Source organism: Frieseomelitta varia, unplaced genomic scaffold (assembly GCF_011392965.1).
Source record: "Frieseomelitta varia isolate USP_RPSP 00005682 unplaced genomic scaffold, Fvar_1.2 scaffold_956, whole genome shotgun sequence".
Lineage (NCBI taxonomy): Eukaryota > Metazoa > Arthropoda > Insecta > Hymenoptera > Apidae > Frieseomelitta > Frieseomelitta varia.
In genome coordinates this window covers 517,697-543,130 of record NW_025110763.1, presented here as the reverse complement: position 1 = coordinate 543,130, position 25,434 = coordinate 517,697, and the positions used below count along the sequence as shown (strand labels likewise).

The window sequence follows — 25,434 nt, the reverse complement described above, 5'->3', positions numbered from 1 at the left end:
GTTCGCAGAGAGCACGGGCGAGCAATGTCGGAGCACGCGCGGTCGTGAGAGTTGAATTGCGAGTCCGCGGCTAGGCGAAGAGTTTCGCGAAATCACATTGACCCAGTTCCTTTCTTTCTCACCCTTTTGTTCGCGGTCGAATACCGGTCAGGCGACCGTCGTACACTCGGAACACGATCGCGTGTGTAGACGCGTGCGTACACACGGCGAGTATACGAGCACGGTGGATAGGAGAGGTTCTATTAGCCGCGCAGGTACGTAGCCGCACATTCCTGCGGTTTCAGCAACATAACCGGATTACACTGCTTGCATAGGTGAATTAGCAAGCAAATGTTCGGTAAATTCGTTCATCGGTGTCTGGCCTCGTCGTCGATCGCCGCCGTGTATTCTCGGCCGCTTGATACTCGGCTCGCGATCAGAGCGCGGATTTTTACGCGGTCGAGGGAAACTCGAGAGACGGAAAACCGCGTGACATACAAGGAACGTGCACATAACTGCAACCGAGTGGAAAATTGTAGATAATTTAAACTGATGCAACATTGTAAGAGAAAGGTCATATCCAACGATCCACGTGGTTATGACCGTTTTAAAGCGTGAAACTTTACGTCACACGTGGAGAGTGGGGTACTGAAAAAACTTTAATCGTTAAGAAAATTCCTCTTCTGGCTGAATCGATCGTGAAGATTGAAACGAGATTGAAATTTTGTTGTTTCGACGATTGAAAACTCGCAGTCTTTTGTTCGCGACTTTTTACAACTCGCTGTACGATTTTTCATTCGTCATTTTATTGAAATAACGATTAGGGTCAAATAACGAAATGTTTGGACTTGATGAATTTTTATCGTTTAAACCTAATATTCAACGTTCAATAAAATAATTAAAAAGAAAATTGTATCAAATCTTCGATCTTTGAATTGCTTTCACGCACGTTTGAATTTTTACAGAATTTTTCGAGTAATTTTACGAAAGTTTTACAATTTCAAACGTATCTTCACTTTGTCGCCCGTTGCACGATGTGAAAATCATTTTCAGAAGGAACGAACTCACGACAATCGAAGTAGAAACTTTGTTCTTTAAAACAAGACCGAGTTACATGATCCTTTTTTTTTTTTTTACAAAGTTCTACCAGTTTAAATTATCCACAAATTTTCGTTAATATTGGTACAGTTATTCTTCACTGTAACTGCATGATTTATTTCTTCGGCTTCGTGAAAATATAAATTCGCACGAATTATATATAGAATAGACCAGCTGCTGCGAGTGCATCGAGGAATTTGGAAAAGCAGGAAATTTGGTAGCAAATTGATGAGTAATCGTATTTTTGCTCAGTGAGTGCAGTTTTAGAATTGTGGAATGTTTAAACCAGGAAATTTTAACGGTAACGCAGACTGATTTTGCAAATATAAAGCAAAATCACTGTGTAAGATATTTGACAACGTGGAATTTAATCTGTCAGTGGGAACGAAGCGAAATGAAATATGAAAACGATGAGATTTCTCTTAATTACGCTGAAAGTAGTGTATAAATCACGTACCAGATTAATTCGCAAGCAATTTCACTCGTTAGGATACGATAATTTATAAAGATCATTCCACGAAAATGGAATTGAAAGGCTGTCAAAAAATTGTGCAAAATAATGACTAAGTTTGAAGTCAAATTATAAACTTGTACTTTTTTCATTGTTCTATTTATTATAATGAAAATTACAACGTACAAAGTTACAAAGAAACAATCTGCGTTGCCTCAAATCAAATTTTATCAAATTATATCAAACAATACGTTAATTTTGAACTGGAAATATTTACCGAAAAAAATCCTTCAACCTCGACTCTATTAAAATATTCTAAATTGAACAAACACCAATAAATGAAAGATGACTTTCCGCTACAAACGACGGATGACTTTCATCGTGACACGATTTGATCCAAGCGCGTGCATATGTATGTGCAAACAAGTCCGTTCGCTTGTTTCTCAAATTCATTCTCCGAAAACAGTGACTTTATCCAATGGAAATTTATCCTACGGTCTCGCTTTATCCCGGCGAAAGGAATCATCTAGGTTCATCTGGGTTACGTGAAGGTTCGTACGTACGAATGTACATATGTACAAGGAACAGTATCATGCAAGAATAACTTTGTACGTCTGAAATATTCCCGCTATCACGGACAGTATGAAATCGTAATTCCACCGAAAATTGTACAGTGGCCCCGAGAGTATCTTTTGAGAACAGAGGCGATAACTTATCTGTAAGAAGAACGGCGACTTGTTTATTTGCAGCAAAAGTGTCGTAGAAATTTCAACATTTCGGAACGAGCATTGAATTTACCGTGATTTGGTCGTGATCGAGGGATGAGTGGGACGTGTTTGACAGTAACTTTCGTCAGAAATGAAGTATTAAATTAAATTCAAGATAAGAAATTGTCGTATAAGAAATTACTACTAAAGAAACAGTTTCTCCTAGTGCAGAATACACCTAAAACGCTTCAAACGTAATGTTGGTCAAATGAAATAAAGTTACAAATTGTAATGAAAAAAAAAAAAACGAGATAAAAATTAGAATCACCTTTGAAAAGTCATCTCGCGTTACTTCAGAACAAACTGAAATTTCTCTACGTGTTATATTATATCTGCGAGTGGCCAACGCTCCTTCACTAATTTTCACGAGAACCAATACCATCTCATGCGTCATTCGTGTATCAAAATTACCAAATATAGTTCCATTCCCGTGGAAAGTTACCCTCGAGCAAACGGAAATAATTTTCTGCCCGATGTTTGCAAAACTGCTGTCGCGGAACTTGAACACAATATTTACGACCGCTTGAAACGAACCAATTCGAAGCAGCGTAGGAACCAAACTGATCAACTCTGTCAACATCGATCGTTTGACTTCTGAAAAATTAAAGTGCCAAAACGAGCGCGCGCTGACGTGTGAATGAACAACAAAATCAGAATTCCACGTGAAAGCAGATGCATTGGATTGTTTATTGAAATTGTAGGAACGTGTATCTTAAATTATTTATGATTTTTAATCAGGAAAGCTACATCTAGAGTTCGTAACAGTGTGTAAGAATTAATTAAATCGATTTCAGTTAATTCGGTGTCATTTACATCGAATATCAATTTTTCTTTTTAACACGTACGTGTTAAAGTTACAAAAGAAATAATGGCTTTCTTAAGAAAATATGGATATAGTATAGTGTCCGGCAATTTTTGTTCTCAAAGTTTTGTATTTTCGGCAGTATTTCGCAAGTAAGTCGCAAGAAACGAAAGTGACGATAGTTGTTCATGATTTTGAATATTCAACCGGATTGCAAACATTTACCCTCTGAAATTCGAAAGAACTGCGGCTCGGATGCTTCAGCCAAAAATATAAGCTGCAATTAACAATTCGAAATTAAATTTCTAAACGCGGCATTCGTCTTTCTCAGAAAATTGAAATTTTGTCTAGAGAGAGAGAAAAAAAAAAAGATACTGCAAACTTCTGAACGAAAAAACACGCATTCCAATGTATATTAAAACGAGCAAACGCTACAACATTTTAAACTCGCATACGTTCTCGCTACACTTCAACCTCTTGCGCTAGAATGACGTGCCACGTGACGTCGGGAATATTTGGCCCAAAATTACAATATTTCCTCAGTTTTAGGTATATTAAAATATAACAAACCCAGACAAAACAAATAATAAACTTTTTACTTCTCAGTAATTTCTATCCAGTAATATACCGATGAATTAAAAAAAAAAAAAAAATGACGAATTATTGTATACGGTTTAGTCACTCGTTATGGTCCGCGAACCAGTTACTAGCGCAAGAAGTTGACGCCAAAATTAATATTTTTCTCGAAACAGAAAATTCAAATCAGCGTGGCTCGTGCGCCGCGCTCATACTCGCTCGAGTTATTTATCGCGGTAAAAAGCTGATAGGCTTTTAAACGACTTTAGGCAACGTCGAGGAGCCAGCAGCTCGGGAACTGCAACAGCACTTCCGGCAAGATCGTGGATCAAAAGTTTCGGTCGCAAGAGCCATTAAACTTTATTTCATTGTTTGACTCACCGTTTCTTCGAGCTGGCTGCTGCAGCAATTCCTCCCCTTCCGGTGTTCTCCACCGCTCTCTTTTCTTCTTCTCTCTCTCTCAACCGTCCCTCTCGCACCGCATGTAACACGCGAGACAGTTTCGCACCTGCGGCACAACGAGTTCGCCACTCGAAATTCGAAAATCGACTTCTCGCGAGACGACTTCTTCCAGCTAGAACACACGCGTGCAACGACACACTGATTTGTGATGAGAGACGAAATATTCGTAATGGCGTGATGCAATGTTTCCTTTTTTTTTTTTTTTTCTTTTTGTTTGTCTTTGTACGCGGCTGAAAGCTTCGATCGAGGCTCACGCGTTCACAGGAGCGAACAACGACGCTTCGAGGTCGTTGGATATTTACTGCGTGGCTACTACGAGTTAGAAAGTCGAGGTTCGAACGTTTTCGAAAACATGCGACGACTGACAAACACGGCGCGATCTAACGCCGTCGAATAAATGAAATGAGCCGCAAGGGGACGCCTCGTGGTGCGAGGCGCGGTCAACATTCAAATTAACGCTAGAATTACCGACGACTGAATTGTAGAATTCGTGGCAGGGAAAGTGAGATGCAAGAGAAAGAAAGAAATCTAATACTGTGTACAAATATACAGTGAATCCGATTAATATTTGCACATTTGTCTTTATACATAGAATATAAATATATATAATTATATACATATATATATGCAATATATTTATAATTTGGTTACGAAATATCGAAACTGTTATAATTTTGTAAACAAAAAGAAAACTGTACAATAATGAACTCGGACTTGTTTTAAAAATTAAAACTTGAATTTAGAAAATATATTTACTAAAAATTTTAATATATTTCGCTAAAGATCATTCGAGTCTCGAAAAACACACTCCTGCAAGTACACAATGAATTCGATTAATATTTATACAAGTACACAAACTACAACGTAAATATAAACGTAAATATATATAATTATAAATACAATATATTTATATTTAGATACCAAGCATTGAAACTGTTATAATTTTATAAAAAGGATTGTGATCGTACAACAGTAAACTTCGACTCATTTTAAGTCTTGAACTTGAAACTTTCACGAACTCGTCGTTTATTTTACTTTAAAATGTTTTCTATATGTACAGATGGCAAAATGAGGACACTTTTCTTCTCGACAATGTTACAAATTATCGTAGACATTAGAATTAAATTTAAAACGGATGTGGAGATTGACAATTCGATTAAAAATTCAATTAGAATTCCAAAAAAAAAAAAAGGGATGCGACTCGAACGTTGCCCGGTGTCGCAGAAGATTTCCGCGCAAGAGCGGATCTCCAAAGCGGAGAGGCAATGCTGGTATTAAAGAGAACGAATTGGAGCTTCCGCCTTTCGTACTTTTCGTGAAACTTTACGTCGTGTAACGTCGTGCGGCCGCTCCCATCGATTTTTGTCCCTCCGAGATCTTAAATGTGAACGCGAAAACCGGTAGCCAGCGATTCGCGGATTAAAACAGCGGCGCGAGCTTCTCGCTCGTGCGAACGCTCTTGAGCAATCGCGACTTATCGAAGGGAAACGCGCCAGGGTTCACGACTCGTATAAAATGTTAAACTCAAATGTTAAACGAACCTTGGCACGGCGGATCGAACGATCGAACGATACTGGCCATAAATTGAAAACGAACTGTTCGATCGAATATTTTCGTTACACTTGGTTTCGATATTGTCGCGTAACAGAGAGACGAATCATCTCAGTTGTGATGTATATCTCCTGTCCATAAGTTACCGGACACTTGCTCATTCTAAACAAAACGATCGTTACGATTATTAACCATTTCGCTTAACCATGAAGTCTCGCCAGAATTATATCGGTTATGCAATACCACTGACGAGATATCTCGCGTCGTAATAGCGTTTCTGTCTCTTAAAGAAAGAGATATCTCGTAATACAAAGTAAAATGAAGTTTTACTTAACCGACAAATAATCATTTAAATTTGGAGAAGTATGATTTGCTTGGTCGAATTTTAATTGTTCGATCTTTTAATTTTTATTTCGAGATGTTCTTACTCGGACACGTTTGAATTACTATTTAAAATTTTTAATTTTAATGAAAAGGAAGATTTGTGCTGTCAAATACAATGTAAAGGCACCGAATTAATTAACAGCTAGTTACGTAAAACGTAATGATCCAAATAGAATAATGATCCAAAATAGAATTCGAATATCTGTAAAAAATTATTTGAAATTTGAAAGATGAATTGTCAAGTCAGTCGTAAATAAAAATAAATCGTAATCACACCATAATTTTATCAAGTGTCCGGTGATTTATGGACGGGAGTGTACAAACACGTAGAGAATGATGTGTGCTAAGATTGTAAAAGCATATAAAAATATAATACAAGTGGAGTCGTGGAAACAAAATTCGCGTCTGGAATGAAAGAACGAAGACGACAAGTTTCGCAAGATGATTGATATTGTTATCGTTCCATTTGTTTGATTCAATAAAATCCTTGATTCAATTCGTCTTTTTACAAACGTACGTTGGTTTTTCGTTCGTCGCAAGGTGCGCGAGTACGTTTCATAAATATCGCAAACGCGACACTTAGAATGCTTGTTACGTTTGTTCTCGTCTCACTGCTGCACGCATCGCGTACGTTTCGATACGATTATAATAAATTAATTATAACATGTACTTCCAATCACCGGTAATCACTTTGATCGTTTGTTAAGGAAATCAACGAGAACGAGATTCGTAACGTTGCGAACGTTCGGAGGTACGCAAACAACCGACGTGCAAACGAGATCAACGTCGATCAACGTAGAATGGATTTAATTACGACGCGGACGTTTTGCCTCGCGCGACGAATGTTTATTTCGCGCGACGAAACGAAAACCAGCCAGTGTGTGTGTGTGTGTGTGTGTGTGTGTGTGTGTGTGTGTCGCCCCAGTGTTGGCGTTTCGGTGAACTTCCGCAGACCCGGAAACTCACGGTCGAACGATTAGCGATGATAACCACGCGGACGGGCCCTAATTCCTCCGCGTGTGGCCTGTAAACCGATCGATCATCTGCAACCAATCAGATCTCGCGTAACTGGTGCTTGACCAAACAAATTATTTCCTCCCGATTACAGCCAGGTACATCGCGTCTCCCCGCCGCAACGATCATCCGCCGCGTCTAATGCAGTTGAATCGTTCGATTAAATTGCGCGCGAATCGCGAACCGCACTCGAGGTTTTCACCCTTCTCACCCTCCCCCCCCCCCCGTCTCCCTGCCATTTTCGAGCAATTTCCTTCGCGGTCGCGATCCAACGATCCAAGCGCAAGCCGCGTTGATGCAGTGTCATCGGGATCACGGTGAAAGAGTTACGCCTCGTTTAACGTCGAACGAGCCGACTATTAGCGACACAATGCCTGTCATCAATTGGTCGTGACCGGTCCACGTTTAACATAGCACAGTCTTTCTCGCCGTTTAATAGCTCGTGGTTTAACGCCGGAACTAACCCGGCCGACTGGGGTGTAAAATTTGTAGCGAAGCTGATTAAAGTTCCGCGTGGAACGGAAAGAAGTTTGTGACACAATGAAGAACGCAAGCTTCTATTTACACATTTTGGTAAAAGTCGTTCGAAATGTACTGTTACAAACATATAAGATTTCCGTGTGTGTAAAGTTAGAAGTGATTAGTCATTTGGGCCACTTGAAACGCAGTCAAGTCGACTGTTGGAGAACTAGGTGGTTCCACGTTCTTCGTTTCAAAATGGCAGGGAAGGGTGGCGTATTGAAGAGAAAATTAATTTGAGCTGCTCTTTTTGCCTTTGGACACGACTGTTAACTCCCGTGCAAAAGATTCAGAAGCTAATGAATGTAAATCGTTTCTTGTCAACCTCTTAACTTGCCGAAAAGCGCAATTTGTGCGCACCGCGACGAATTAATTCAACCCCCGTTCGCGAACCATAACGAGTGACCGAACTCTATACAATAAATCGTCGCTTTCTTTTCCTTTTGAACTCGTCGGTATGACATCACTGGATAGAAATTATTAAGAAGTAATAGACTTATCATTTGTTTTGGATTACATTTAAATATACTTAAAACTGAGGAAATGAGTTGCAATTTTCAACGAAACTTCCTCATTCCAGCGTAAGAGGTTAACTCGTTGAATGAGTCACGTTCACAGTAAATAGTACGAAAAATAATAAAATATAATACGAAATTTACATTCTGCAAACGAAAATCAGAAGAAGAAAAGAAACTATGCGTCAGGTTTAACTCGTTTCTCACGCTGGAAAAGTATTTTCCAGTGCCGAGTTAACTCGTCATCCCCAGTTAAGAAGGTTGAGAAACAATTTACGCTTTTATTGAAATATACGAAATCTTCAGTCGACGAAACAGTTTATTTCCGATTATACCGTAATAGTGATATTGTACTATGATTATGCTTTGTTCTGTCACCTAAAGTCGAACATTCGGAAGAACCGACTTGCACTGATCAACTTGCCATTTTAGCGCACGTATGCATCGGTTTCATACTAGCAGAAAGTACATGAAGAATATCAGGACCATTAATCTTGCTGTACGTGTACTATACATCACTATATGCAAAATATTACCCATCGTGAATGACAGTTTAAAGCATCAATCACCGTATCGTGCAAAACAACAGCTTTTTCCCACCTCAGCGTGTATCAATTCTAACATCACGCGATATTATATCCAAACATAACACCACTTTCCCAAGAATCAGCCGGACAATCGCGCAACGATCGTAGAAAGCTCATTTACGATTTAGCCGAGAGTCGAACGATCGAAGCTCCCACTGGCACTGGCTCGAGCTGTCTCATTACGCTATTTACATTTCGTCGCCGTTGCTCCCTCGGGATCCTCGCACGTGCCACACTGGCAGGATGTTTCTCTGGCGGCGAGATTTCCGGGGTGAGAGACTTCGGCGAAGCGACACGTTCCTCGCGACGCGTGGGGAATCGAATCAACGCCGCGGAAGATTCGCGCCGGCGAATCGACTCGGAAACACGCGGCAACCGGAAGACGTCGGCGGTTCGAGACTTCTCGTCTACCCTTCCCTTCCCTTCGGGATTCACTGTGTCATCGGCGCGCCGCGTTTCCGCTCCGAGATCCGTCGTGGCTTGCGTTCGAACGTCACACGTGACACGTCGAGTGGCACGAGAGCGAAACCGGCCGATCGTTTCCTGTACCGTAGAGAGCTTGGCTCCGGATGGAGGTCTACCGAGACACTGACGACCACTCTCGCCATACACGAGGACATTCTCCGATTCTCAGGTGGAACCGACAAAGAGAGAACGAGAGAGACGCGAAGGGAAAAGGAGAACGAGCGAAAGAAAGGCTCGACGTTCCCGATCGTGCCCCCGTTCGTTCCTTCTCGGACGCTCCTTCTTCCCACACGTGCAACACGTCTCTCTTCCACACGTGCAAGCTTTTCACGATTTTCTCCTTTCTCTCTCCTCTTCCCTGCTATGGGTTCCTCCACGCTGGACAGGGAGAGAGAGGTCACCGCGACCGATAATTCCGCGGAGAACTCGTCGCGTAAAATTCATATCGAGGAATAATTGCGTTATCTGTTAAATATTAAAAATATAAAAGATATTTTTTATCAAATATTCATTAAATTTTATTATTTTAATTTTAAACAGAGCTTGGATCGATATTGCAAAAATAAAGGCAGAATGCCGGTATTTTTAGATAATTATTCTATCATCGCAATGGAAACTAACTATGATTCGGACTATACCGATATTATGTGATTAAAGCGACGTTATAGCTGTATTTCAGTACTTATAGAGTACTGGTAAATATTAAAGAATAAATATTACAAAATATATATATTATAAATATAGTAAAATATATATATATAAATAAATACATAAGATATATATATTATAAATATAATTATAAATAATATATATTATAAATATAATTATAAATAATATATATTATAAATATAATTATAAATAATATATATTATAAATATATTTATAATATATATTATAATATATATTTATAATATATATTATAGAATAAAGAAACACAAATTAGATAAAATCGTGTTTCAGTCGGAATCGGTGTTATACAATTGAGAAGTGTATAGCATATTAATAAAAACAGAATGTTATGAACGTAGGATTATTATCGATAGTAACCAATGACATCCAGCAAGTTAGTATTTGCACTGTTTCTTCCAGGAAACGCTCTGTGTTATAAATTTCTGGAATGTCTGTTACAAATAAAAACTATATACAAACTACGAGGTTCGTAGTTCATAGTACATCGATGTTGTTAAAACATTCAGTATTCAGCAACGTTTGGTGACGGACAGTGCTCTTAGGCACAATCAGTTGAATCACAAACTCGTTTCGCTCAAGATAAATAATTAAAATTTTGTTCAAATTATTCTTTGAAATTATGAGCTTCGTTCTAATTATAAGTTTCATATTATTATAATAGTTACCATTTTATTCCTGTTATTCTACAGTTATAATTTTATTTAAGGTACGTATAGTAACTCTGTTCGAATTCTGAAGTTCCTCGACTTCAAGTCAAAGTTTCAACTTTCGAAAAAAGAATAATATCGGATATTACGCTAGAGCTGGTACAGTTTTAATTGTTCCTTGTATCCAAGCTAGCGTCGCCTTTGCTTATCATTGAACTATATTTTATTATATCGTCGCTGTAACTTACGAGATAATTGTATAAATGATACGTCACTAACTCGAAGAAATTTAGAATAAATCACTTTTCACTCAAGTATTCTTTTTTCACACGTAAGAAAACGAAAACTATATATTTAATACATACTACGTCCTTCCTTGTATATACCAGATATTGTATATTGTATTGTACGTACCGATATAAATTTCATTTTCATTTATGACGTTAAGTAGCGATAGAAAGTTAAGTTAAAAAATATCGGTATTAATAAGATTGATCAAAAAGCGGTTGTGTTACATTGTCAAATACCGACGAAATATCGAAGTCTCAAGATATATCGGTATTCGATTTCTGGTTTTAACGAGGACGTGATGATCGTTGCGCGCATTTCCGCTTTGGCTCACTTACACGTGACTCGCGGCACATGCGAGAAGATGATAAAAGGTCTCGTGTTTTTTGAAATGGAAAAGGGAAGTGAGAAGGTAAAATAGAATTGTCGTGGTTCCCTTTTTGGTAGCTCATTAATTATAATTCATATTCTATGGAAAATGTAGGGGACTTCCTCATTCTCCGAGCATGACTTCCTCGGGAAATTTCCGATTGCGCATTCGAGCGTTCATACGTGACTATCGCGCACTCTATGTACGTAGCACGTGCAAAATTTGAACTAAATAGCTGATCTAAGCGTACGCTCTTGCATTCCAGTAAATACGTAACGCTGATAATAACACGCTCTTTCAACGTACATTACATTCGCGCCGGCGTCGAAATTTATTCATTAATATTACACTAATAATTCGAATATAAAATCTGAGATCGATCGAGAGCGAGTGTAGATTCAACGTTCTGAAACCTTCGCCTTTAAATATTGTTGTCGAAATGTTTGCCCAGCAGATCCTCCCGCGTTTCAGTTCCACCCCGTCTATCGCGAAGCGTGAATTAATTGTCGAAATCAAAACAAGAATAGTTTCGGTGCCCGGTCGTCAATAAACAGACGATTTCCTAGAACAAGCGAGTTGTTTCGTTTGGAAATATTGATTTTGGCGTTGGGAGCGGACGAGCGTGCAGCACGTGGACTGGCCGGGCGATTGATCGAGACGCGAATCAAATACGTATATCGCGATTGTTAATTCATCGCGCCACACGAGTTCTCGACACGAGTGTTGCTCGAAATTCGCGAAAGAATTGCGTCTGTCCAGTGTGCACGAATAATTCGAAGAATTCTAAACAACCGACGAACATATTGCACACGTTTCATATGCACGAAGCTGGCTGTACCTGTATTTATTATAGGTCAAGACACCGATAAGAAGCCTGTTTCAAGATTTTAAAACGCATGTTCGTAGTTACCGATCGTTAAGAGTGGAAACTACGGAGGCGACCTTTCTCGTTACTTTCCTTTACGTAACTCCGACTCGCCAAAGGGAATCGACTCTTTTTCAACGATGCAGCAACATTCCTATCGTCGAGATGGCCTGAAACACCGTACCTTCACCGGAATCCAGCATCGGACGGCTGAGTTCTTAGAGGAATCTTTTGTATCTTACACTTGCTCTGATTCCCTCCCACTGGGTTCCCAGTGGTGTTCTTTGAAAGTCTCGATGATAAATTTTTGAACGTTGAAAGAAATGACTTGTGAGATAACTATCTGTCATGGTTGATTATAGTAATTTGCGTCAGATTACTACAGTTCTTCTTGGTACCGTATGCGATGCAAGTTTTGCAGTATAAAATAATTTAAAGAAACGCGGAACCGTGTAATTGTTTTTATATGTTAATTCCAGACAAATTTCATAAATTTAGCAGATATGTAAATTTATCAGTCAATGTAATTTCTTTTCTTTTCTCTTTTTACGGTATAATGTACAGTGTACACAGTGACGGTATAAGATTAAGTGTTTCTTTACCTTTTTTTTTTTTATTTCTTTCCTTGCTAACGAAATTCGAAAGTTCGATTTGCACCATTAACTCGCGAAGAAATTTCAAATAGCACAAGGGTCTATCTATTTAATTAATCTGCCGTTTAATTTAAATTCCACTCAGAGATCGAAAACGTAACAACCAAAAGATCTCCGAGATCCATTAAATATCCACGATATTTTACTCAAAAAAAGAAAAAAAACGAAACTTTACTCAAAAAAAGAAAAAAAAAAAAAAAGAATTGGCCCCGCTTGCTGTTTCTCGAAAATTTCGGCCATTATCCAACGATAAAGTTAAACATAAATCTACTCCGTAATTGTAACGATATCGCGAGATAATATTGCCCCACTGCCCAATAATTCCAATTAAGTCGAACAAATTTATTCAACAACTTAAAAGGAACGTTACAACTGAATTTAACACAAAGTTTCGTCAGAAGGCACACTCGAGCCCACCAAAGAAAAGAAGAAAAAACAGAGAAAAAAAAAATTTTAATCAGTTGGATAAGCGACTCGATTAATTAAATCGGGCCGGTTTCACTTTCAAGAAGTCAAGATCACGCTTTCTTCCTGGTCGATTAGTCGCGCGGTAGCCTTGACATATCCGTTTCCTGGACAGAGAGTTTCGATTATGCGGCGAGCGTCGCATTTTCGACAGGCGGATGCAGTTCTGGACTGGAGATTACAAAGCGACCGCAACGATTAACGGGACGAGACAGCTACGACGGTAGTTGCACTGGCTGGCCTATTAGCGTGACACTGGACCTGTGACCCACCTGATAGCCATTCTCTTTCAAACTCGCCACACCTGAGAACGCCATTAACCCGGAGAGCGATTACGGCTAGCGCGCTCCTGTTAAAAACGTCGTGCATTGAGCAGCGTGGCCATTGTGATTTTACTTCAGTGAATAAAGGCGGTGATTGCGTGATTCGTGTTGCATCAGCTGGGAAATTATTGACGACAACTCGAGGTTGTGATGACGATATAGCTACATAGATACATGCGTGTATATAGGGTTGCGGATCTTTGTGCAATTGCGTATTTTCTGTGAATCAAAAGAGTGGAGCCTGGGGAAAAATTTACGACGTATCCACTAAGATAAGAAGGATCCGGGGGGATTTTTATTTTAAAAGGAAATGAAGAGATGAATTGTTTGAAATGTTACTTCCGTGTTGTTGCTTGAAAATAACTTCAAATAAGAAATAATCTCGTGATTCTTTATTAAACCCAAATCTTCATTACTTCAATTGTCACGAAAGAGGGAATTCTTAAGATAATACAAGTAAATGAATCGAGCGTCGAAAGTGATTGTAACGCACGAATTGTTTCATTATTTTGAATTTTGTATTTCAAAACGAAATAACGAAAGTTGTTGCAGATTTGAAAAACGTAATAATTATAAGATGGAATAACATTTCAAATAGTGCCCAGATCTGGCAAAAAGTACTTTACTTTCGATGCTCGTCATTCTCGCGAAGAATCCTTAGATAAAAAGAAATTTATATTCTTATCAATGCGTAACAATCCACAGTCTGCGAATCTTTGACAAATAAAAATTTTAGTGAAAACAAAACCGAAACTGTTCTTTGCGAATATTATCAAAAAGATAAAACGAAAACATTAATTCGCTTTATCCACCTAAATATACGCCCCTAAGGAACGTTTCAACCTAGGAACCAAGAAGCTTTGACAAAAAACGAAAGAGCACGATAGTAAGAACTACAAATACGAAACGATCTGTTACCCAACAACGAATCCCTTCGATTCAATTAGTCTCGAATATCCGGGGCACTATTCTCCGGGAAAGACACTCGCGCAAACTCGTTTACGATTGCAAGACGAACAAACCGATCGGCAAGTTTAATCCCGGCAGTGCGAACAACGGATATACAACAAAATCGTAAAATCGATCGCGCGTTTAACAGCGAAGATACCGCGTGTCCGTGAAGTTAAATTCATCGTTTCTTGCGAAAGAGAGAGAGAGAGAGAGAGAGAGAGAGAGAGAGAGAGAAGTGTTACCGCTCTACCGGCAAGTAATTCGAACGGCGAGGTCGCATGATTGAATTCGTAGCGGAGGTTGGGATCGTTCGCGATTACTCTGCACGATTCGACAGAGAGCACGAAAGCGAGAGAGAAAATGGTCGATCGAGCGCGAGGCATTTAAATAATTCCCCAAAGTTTTATCGACGTCGATGAGGCTTGGGTGGCAGAGTTCGACTGCTGGCGAAGGAACGACGCGGATTTAGTTCCCCCCTCGCTCCACGTCGCCAGAGATACTCGGACGGAAAGTTGGGCAAAGCGGCGATAATTGAGAATCGGGAAGGGTGTCCGATGTTAACACTCTCTTGGCGAATTTACCATCGGCTCTGTCTCGAATAATAAGAGCGGCCTGGCCGGCCGACTTCGGAAATCAATAAACACCGACGTGGCCATCGCCTGGCCGAGCTTTTTAGATTGTAACGAAATGGCGGGCGAAATGGCTCGAGTAGATTAAACAATTGAAAAACTGATTCGAAACCGTCTGACTGACCAATAGCGCATTCGGATAGGCATTCGCGCCGGGGTAAATCCTTTTATCGAACCTCCCCTCTCCTCTCCCCCATCCCGTTTCTGAGCCTATTTCCATCGACGAAACGCTATCTCTCTGTTATTTTGTTCATTCTCCGTGTGTGTGTGCGTGTGTGTGTGTATGTGTGTTTTTATTCTTTGGTTTTTCCTTTTCCAGTTTTTAATATTCGGTTCACGTAAAATGGATAAAGTGGTCGGATGAAACTCACCGTTCTGTCGCATATTTTTTACAAAACACCGCGCACCGCGCCGCTCTTCTCGATAGTTTGTCGGTGTATCGATGCGTGTAACACGCGCCGATAAATATATTTCCAAAAGGCAACTCTACCCTTTTTTTCCCCCCTTCATTCTTTTTTTCTTTTTTTCTTTTTTTTCTTTTTTTTTTTTTTTTGTTATACGAACTCGACTAGCTGCTCACTAGATTAGGAAGGTACGATATATAGCAGTGAGTTGTTCAGTGAATTTCTTGCAAATTGTCGATGCCGAATTACCGATGCGACGATGACAACGCGATGTTCTTAAACTTCGATGGTCGAATAAACGCCGATCGAAAGAGCGTTTCTTCGAAAGTGAACTCTTTCGCGATTCAACTCATCGTGATTCGGTCGTCATTGAATCCTTTAAAACCTGCGAGACATCCGGGACGCGTCGCTCCGTCTGTCGCGCCCGGGCTGAAATGACACACGAGGCAAACGAGGCTCTTCCTGGTGAACGAACGTTCCTCGCCAACGTGGTGCGTTTAACGCGCGAGAACACAGTTTTCATCGGAGGGAAACCGGGGGAGGAGAACTGTTTTTCAAGGCGCGTTCGGATTCAGCCTGCCACTCGACGGAAAAGAAGAGAGAAAGAGAGAGAGAGAGAGAGAGGAAAAGAAAAGGTAACGAAACCAGGTCGCGCGTCGTACGGAAACGAAAAGAATTTCAAAACGCGATGCGTCACACCCGGTGACACGTAATAGACGCAAAAGAAATGAAGCTTCGCTCGACCGTTATGACACGAGCAAAAAGAATTTCATAGCTTCGCGAGAAACGTCCTATTACCGTTCCCTTTCTCGACCTCTCTCCTTTTTATTGCCCCGTCCCGTTGCTCAATCATCACCTTGACTGTTCATTAACCCTTTGTGTCGCCAGACATATGTAGGACTTTTAATCTTTCTCTCTCTCTCTCTCTCTCTCTCTCTCTCACTTTCTTCCCTTTTCTCTCGTCCTCATCAACTCTCTTCTCTGCCCCCGCCCCCACTGTTGGACACCGGCTGTCCTGTTACTTTCGCCCCCCGGAAAATAACCTGGGCTTTGTGCGGTTGACGTCTCTGCAATTTTTCAGCTGCGTTCCCCGGCCGACGACAAATAAGGCGTCAAAAATGGAGGAACCTGGCATATCAGACGGCCAAGCTGGACTGAAGGGAGAGAAAAAAGTCGGACTTACGATAGAAACGCAATGGGACATTGTTGGTTTTTTTTTCTGTGCTTTGCACTTAGATTCTTAGTACAGGTGAATTTTTTCTTTTTGTATTTGTGAAACAGAGCCTTCCTCGAGTCTTTTCAGAATTATTAAATTCCAACGAAATTCGGCAATTTTATATGTGAACACTAGACGACTAAAGTATAACTTTTGTCTTGCAAAGAAATTAAAGTAGAAAGTCAATAATACAATAAGTAACACATTATATACAATAAATGATGCATTTAAAAAAGAAATGAATAACACGACAAAGAACACACACGCTTCGATTAATAAATTTTATTAAAAATCACTCGGGCATCTGAAAATATGCCGTTGGAAATATATAAAAAGTTTCCATGGAGAAATTTAAAAATTTCCAGTGTTAATTTTGATTGACGAAATGGATAAATTAGCATGTATAAAATGAATAAGAAATAAATCTAACAATTTGTTGTTAAATTGTGGAACACATATACTTAATAAACGCAATGGATAATTACTTTCACTCGTTGATAGTTACTCGTTTGATAACTGGTCGTTGAAAATAATTGAATTCGATCTACATGAATAGCGATCGAACGAACGGAAACGAGACTGAAGTATTGATAGATGACTTAAAAGTAGAAACGAAATCACACACTTCTACAATCCAAACGACAACTAAACAAGCGTACGTACACGTACGTTTCAAAAATTTATGGCATTTCGTTCGCTACAAAATTCGCGATGTATCCATTGAAATGAAACGTTTTGGTCTCCACGCGAATATTTCGATGCTATCACGCTTCAAACACCGAATTCAATTCATACGTTCGATGATTTGTAAAATTCTCTGAACTGAAACTCACTGGCGAGCTGTTTCATAATTTCGGATGACACACTATATATATATATTTGAAACTTATTAATATATTTGCGCATTGAGCACCCGCGACAGTATCCTGCGCGTTTAAGGGGCGGAGGAAGCATAGTTTTTAATATCGTGTTCCCAAACGAGACATTAGAAACCGAATTTTCGAAACGACGCCAAGAAAAGCGGAAAGCGTGTTCGAGCGATGGTACGGACACTCCTACGCAACGGAACACCGCAAGCTTTTATAATGGAATAAATAAGCAAGCAGAGCTTCTGTTTCCGCGTCGGGCTGGCATTTTAATTTCCTCGAGAGATATTTCATCCCTCCGTTTCTTCTCCTCCCTTCTTCCATTCGCCACCTAACCGTTCGCCTTTCTGTTTTTTAAGGCTCTGTCATCTTCGCGTTTTTCTCGCCACAGCGACGGCCCAGCCCGCGGCGTTGCGCCGAAAGACGCGCCATTTCACTTTGCCGTTTAATTATATGTAATTTTTGTTTCGCAATTAATTCTATTACTAAGAAAAAATGGATCGAAATCCTATATGAATCATGTATGTATAATATACGAAATATAATACGTATAAAGTACAGGTCTAATTAATATAGATTCAATGTAAATTAATATAGATTCAACAGCTTTAATATAAATTAAAATTAATATACTGCTTTATGAATAAGTAAGAAGAAATCTTGTATGAATTATACACTTACAGTGACACCCATTATTATTCGGGTACTAAATATTGAAACTGTTATAATTTTGTAAAGAGAAAAAAATCGACAAACTTGTGCTGACTTTAAAGCTCGAAAGCTGTATTACCAAGTTAATTAATATAGATTCAATGTAAATTAACATAGATTCAACAGCTTTAATAAATTATAATTAATATACTGCTTTGTGAATCAAGTAAGAAGAAATCTTGTATGAATTATACACTTACAGTGACACCCATTATTATTCGGGTACTAAATATTGAAACTGTTATAATTTTGTAAAGAGAAAGAATCGACAAACTTGTGCTGACTTTAAAGCTCGAAACCTGTATTATCAAAGTTAATTAATATAGATTCAATGTAAATTAATATAGATTCAACAGCTTTAATATAAATTAAAATTAATATACTGCTTTATGAATAAGTAAGAAGAAATCTTGTATGAATTATACATTTACAGTGACACCTATTATTATTCGGGTACTAAATATTGAAACTGTTATAATTTTGTAAAGAGAAAAAAATCGACAAACTTGTGCTGACTTTAAAGCTCGAAAGCTGTATTACCAAGTTAATTAATATAGATTCAATGTAAATTAATATAGATTCAACAGCTTTAATAAATTATAATTAATATACTGCTTTGTGAATCAAGTAAGAAGAAATCTTGTATGAATTATACACTTACAGTGACACCCATTATTATTCGGGTACTAAATATTGAAACTGTTATAATTTTGTAAAGAGAAAGAATCGACAAACTTGTGCTGACTTTAAAGCTCGAAACCTGTATTATCAAAGTGTATCATCCATTTTGTTCTAAAACATTTTTACGTTGTGCAACAAATGATAATAGAATGCTGTAAGTAAGTAAAGTCTGTAACTGTAATGGTAAGTAAAATAGTACTAAAAAATTGTAATAGTAGGTAAAGTTTGTAACTGTAACAGTAAGTAAAATAATACTAAAAAATTGTAATAGTAAGTAAAGTAATAATAAGTAAAGTCATCGAAAAATTTTCGATATCTCTAATAGATTTGAAGATTGAAGTTGCCCTTCAAAACTTGTACAATTTTTCGTTGCCGATTTGTTGAACTATAAATGTCAAACAAAGGCGAATATAACAACGAAAATGTTACGATTTCTGCATTCGAAGTTCAATAAAATGGTGGAACAAATCCTACTTCAAGTTTTCAGGTATCGTTTTAAACCTTCAAAAACATTGTTTCAGTCATGGGAAAAACTTTTCAATGTTTTTACGTACCGTGAGTATTTTTGAGAAGAAAAGTGTCCTTACTTTCCTATTCGTTGCAAAATGTACAAATAATATCTTGATGGTAGATAGCCCACCCCTTTAAAATGAGCCCAAATTTATTTCTTTTTGCAAAATTATAACATTTCAATGTTTAACGTTCAAATATTAATGGGAATCATTGTATAAAAAAGATCACTGGACATTGGATCAATACAAATCAAATTTCACTTACATCCCAAATCTTTAATTTCACTTTAATCTCTATCACAGGAATGTAAAATACGAAATAAGGTTAAAGATAAAATACAAAATTTTAATCGAACGCAAATCACTGCAGCCATTTATACTTTTAATCTATACTATTTGAGATTCAACGTACAAGGTGGCAAAGTTTGAACAGTTAAATCACGGACACATTATTTCGTAAACGAAAATCTGCACGACGTATTCAATTCTAAGAAACTTTTCAACCAACGATCTCACTGATGCAAATTAAGTGCAACACAGTGCCGCGTCAATATTGGTCCACTGTCGAGCAACATCATAAACAACAAAGTTCCGCGTTAGCTGAAAATTGATGCAAAACAAATTCAACGAGCAAATCTATTATCATTATCAACAGATCCTGCGTGCTCGCAACGAGCTCGAAACAACGTATCGATACAATTACCTCGACTTTGAAAATTTCAAAGTTTCACTGTTACGACATTTACATCCCCTTAAGTATCCAAGAGCCGATATTTGTTTCGTTACAATACTTTAAAATACTTTTGACATACTTCTTTTTCCTATGTTCAAATTGTTAAAAGAAACTGTTTCTACTGGAAAGTAGCACGTTCTTTTCACACGTTTTGTAGTTCTGCGGTATGCGAAGGACCGGTTGGAGATACGCGAAAATAATACTGATAATGGCGGAAAACACCAAAAAGAAATAGCTAAAATAAAAACACAGAAGCAGAGCTATAGTTTTGATTTACAAAGAGAGACTTTTGTGTGAAAGTTTTTGAGGGATGGGTGGGGGTTTATGAGAGGAAATACTCATAAAATGAAAAGAGATGCCAAGGAATAGGGGAGAGGACACTCGTAAATGAAAAGAGCTAATCAAGAAGTACGGGAGACGTTCCGGATGATATATAAAAAAAAATTGCAAGGTACCAAGAGGGTTGAATCGACCTGAAATATCGGCCGGAGTTAAATTTTGAGATCGGAGAGGAAAGATCGTAGTTCCGGATAATGGATTGATTACCACGGGGACAAATTTCAGGTGATTTCACGCGAAACGACGCCGGACCGAGCCGTATTTGAAACCGCAATCTGGTTCGAGGTCTAGGAAAAGGAAACCCTCTTGCTCATCGTCCTCGTTTCTTTGTCTCCGGGATTCGGTTCGCGGAGAAATTACAGGAATCACAAGACTTCAGGCGAAGAGTCGCAAGATCCGAGAGGTCGCCCCTATTGAAACAGCTTCTTGTGAAAACCTCTCGGTGGTTACGTGACATTCGCGAGTCCCTTCCTCCGTACAACTTTCGAATATTAAACTGGTTATGAAAAATGTCCGTATATAAATACAAGATCCCTGTGATTTATTTATGTGCAATTCGATAGATCATTAAACGTGAATTAATCTTTGGCTACTGTCATTGAGTCATAGATGGTTACGACATATTAGAATAAATTTATTAGAATAAACTCGAGGAATCGTTCGTGAAAGTCAAAGGGAATCTAATTTTAGAATGACATTTAATCATACGCGTAACCTTTGAAACTTAAACTTCGCTTTTTTTTACGAAATAAGCTTCTCTCTGTATCTTTCTGGGCTAAAAAGAATAAAATTTGTAGAATAAAATACTTTTTTAATTTCGACACGTTGAAAAATATATTGTCACTCTAACGCAATAGTCTCTTCATTCTTCGTTTAAAACGAATTATCACCTAACAGGGGTCGAAAGTTAATTAATCGGGCCTCGCCTATTTAAACAAAAATAATCAATTTAACAAAATTGGACCTAATGACACTTTTTCTATAGTCTCATTCAAACGAAACTGTAGAAAAAAATTTCTATAGGAAATATTTCTTTCCTAGTCTGTTAAAGAAAACAAAGATGCAATGCAATTATATAAATAGTTGAAATGTGAAAGATTGTTGGACATGACGGAACTATGCTCTATGTTGCAAGAAACTGGTTGTGAAGAGTGCAGTAATGACGACGTAACACAGTGGCTTCGATCTGACCAAAGTAAGAACAGACGTAATTGCTCGAGCTGTTGCTAGTAATGTTTCAAATTCTCACGACGAACAAGAGAGAAACTGTGAAGAAAGGTGACGACAAAGGTGTGCGCCTTCACACTCTGAAACATTTTTTTCATACGACATAAGAACTGAGAAGATTTGAAAAACAACCAGAACGCATATTCAACATGTCAAAAACATGTTCCTTTAGCAGCAAGAATAAATCATTTATTATACATTTATCAAATCGTATATCTTACTGCTTGCAATCGGCGTTATATATTATTCATTTCGAAATGTGACAATCGCGAAAGAAAGAACGAGAGTTCCCACTGTCCGAAACTTCCTTCAACCGAGATGTTCGAGATGCGCTGGTTTTTTCGACACACGTGTACACGCGTTGCTCCGTGAAACGCGAGTGTCATCGCAGGGACAAAAATCGCCGCTCGATTCCCACAGAGCGTAGCGGAAATATTATTACATGTAAATTTATACCGAATTAACCGGTACACGGCTGAACCGCCAGCCCGACTCCATTTTCCCTTTTGCCGACGCAATGCATCCACCGCTGTACGTACGTACGTGTATGCATATATGCATGTTATATGAATAACGAATAATGCAGAGATATTTATCACCTAGCGGTGAGATGATTCCAATGCCCCGGCATTTATTCAAGCAGGCCAATACGCCGGCAGGCGAGAGGACTGATTAATTAACGACTCCTGCGCATTCATACTGTGACATTTCGTTATGCGAGCGCGCTTTGTTACGCGCGGTTATTGCCGCACGCTAATTCATCTGATCAGCCATTTATTAGGTCCACATGCGGATAACGTAATTCCCCACGGTGGGCAACGTGCGGTGACGTAGGCAGATACGGATACCCTTTGCCACATCGGTCAAAGCGCCGTTTATCCCGGGCCAGGTTAATGAGAGATTCTTCGAAGGTTTCTATGCGTGACGCGTGAATTCGGCGTGTGAGCGACGCGTTCGCCCGATAACGTGACATTTTCGAGTGAACGCAGAGCGTTGCCGGACATGACGGGCGTGTCGCGCGAACAATTTGATAATTCTCAATCGAGAAATTAGGTCGATTCGAGCTTGTTCGAATACTACGAAAGCTCTCTTTCTTTTGTTCGAATTCCCTTCCTCTTTTTTTACTTTAGCCTCTTGCGCTGGAATGACGTCCAAAAATTGCAATATTTTCTCAGTTTCAAGTATATATAAATGTAACCCAGGCAGAACAAATGATAAGTTTGATTGCTTCTTCATAATTTCTATCCAGCGACATCATACAGGCGAGTTCAAAAGAGAAAAGAAAGCGACGAATTATTGTATACGGCGAACCAGTTGTCAGTGCAAAGGATTAATGTACACGTTGCTATTTTTTATTTAATTGAAACAATAGCGACAATTATTTGTGTAACAGTTTATGTAAAAATAGCTGTATATTTATCATATGAAAATAGTTACTTGTTTATATAAGTTTGCGTAATAGAAATGTTTCAAGCAGAGCACATGACAGAGCTATGTCTTTAAGTTTTTCAATAGCAATCTCATCGTATTTTATACACCGTGATAGATTTCTAAAGAACTAAAACATATGAAAAATGAAAAGTTGTTGAAGAAGCTGATGTCGCTATCACGATCGACATTTACCCTAAGGGAAGAAAGACAAAATGGAAGATTTCTTGTCTCCCCAAGACATCGAAGAGCGATCCTTTGCTCATCGTGTTAAATACAAATTCATTTACATCCATAAGAAAAATACTAGAACTAAAGAAGACGCAGGGACGATTGATAACTGCGTTTCGCGTATCTCTAGGAAACAATAAATTCTCTACACCGTCCGAAAACGATTAATTTCATTCAATTCTCACATGCCCCTTATTAATCATCGCCGTAAACGTGCTCTTTCGTTGAAAATCGCAGTTGTACTCTCTCGCGCTCGTGTAATTTTCTTTTTATTATCCACGTCCACTCTCAGTTTTTAGGTCAAGCAACAACCACCGCGAAGGCAGTGACCATTTCAAGGGGAGCTCCGAGATGCGAAACGTTCCTGGAAGGACGCGCACTCGGACGAAATTGACTGTTACAGCTTGAGGGCGTTTAAGAGATGAGCTTGTAAAACGGCAACGCCATTCGCATTTGTACCGGCGGTGCTAGATTAGTCAATGGCAACTGTGAAACAAATTTCGGGTTGAAATTCCCGCTGTGTTTCGAGACTCGCCCTTTGAAAATTTATTTTCTACCGGGAGGAGTTAGACTGTAATATATGCTTCTGCCGTTCGGGGCGGACTTTGTAAACTTCGTGATTTTCGAAAATTAAATTTCGAAGCATATATCGCGTTCCACGTGCGAGAACGATCTTACGTGTGTATGTAGAAAATATTTACTGCCGGAAATAAATTTCAAACGTTAGATTTTCAGATTTATATACGGTACTGATACCAATTTAATTTACAAATAGATATTGTCACGGTACATTGTAAAATTTAATTTGACCTTTTTTACTTGATTTGCGAATTAATTGTTATCAATGGAAGAAATTTCGATCATAGTTTCCAGCATTACGATATTCTCAACGTACATTGTAATGTACTTAATTTAACTTTTTAATCAAATAAATAAACAAATAATTTTTACAATCGTCGAAAAAATTCCACCATAACTTCCGACTTGTAAACATTAATTAATAATAATAAAACGATGTAAATTATCTCTACACAATGAATCCTCTGCAGATGGAAAATGTGTCTAAAGTTCAGCACGCTAACTAGCAATGCTCAATTTTCATTGTGCAACTAGACTCGAGTTCGATCGATCAATAAGTCTCGTCCTCGCTCAACAAATAACAGACTACGACTCTCCTTGCTCTAACAACTTAATCTCCTGTCGCGTATTTTTCGAACACTGCGGTTTCTGGGAAACGATTCGTCTCCTTATCGCGAAATTCTCGAGGTTCGCAGGACAAGTTTGTCAACGATCGATCTCACGTCCGGCCATTTCTTAGAAAGTGAAAAACCAATCGTAGAAACGTGTAAGAAATTTCCTGCAAATCGAATAAATTTTAACTCATTCTCTTTTAATACTGACCACTTTTGAATCGATAGATTATAGCGATCCGTATCTTCCAATTCTTAATAGTTAATTCTTCGGATCTTCTTCCCTTCTTTTTATTTATCTTATTCATTGATTCATTTTATTCGATGAATGAAAACGAGATGCACCTCTCTACAAAATTGGGAATTCCGTCAGTGAGAAGATAATCTCGCTTCAAAGTTCGGCCGATCTCTGAACGATACATTAAGCATCAACTTTCCGCGCCGGAAGTTCACCGTATTTTTGAGGCACACCGAGATATGGCAGCCAGGCCCCATATACATATAAAGCCCGTGATATCACGCGCCGGTGTGTTTGATGGATGGAGATGTTTATGAGAAATAAGAGCAATCGATGAAAATTGACGATCAGGGTAAAAGGTCGAAAGACCGTAAGAGCCCTCGCCCCTCCTTTTGTATACACTTTCATCGTGATCCCTTCCCACTGTCGCCTGCTCGGCTGCTCCATATCCCGGAGATTACAGAAATAAAAGGATCCCGGCTCCGCGCCACGCGCCATTATCTTGGAATTCTTTTTTTCCCCTCTCCAGAGAGAGAGAGAGAGAGAAAGCACCATCGATGGAGAGGATCGCGTGTCGCGAAACGTATCGAGCTTCCGCACCGACGGT

At 38.8% G+C, this 25,434-nt stretch overlaps 1 long non-coding RNA gene across 1 annotated transcript; it reads right to left on the bottom strand.

The window, feature by feature from the left end:
• Positions 1-260: 260 nt before the first annotated feature.
• Positions 261-9,286, bottom strand: LOC122538072. The gene is made up of 3 exons (XR_006308778.1): positions 8,898-9,286; positions 4,051-4,247; positions 261-272 (listed from the first exon to the last, which is right to left on the bottom strand). It is a non-coding gene; the product is annotated as an uncharacterized LOC122538072 (long non-coding RNA).
• Positions 9,287-25,434: the final 16,148 nt, after the last annotated feature.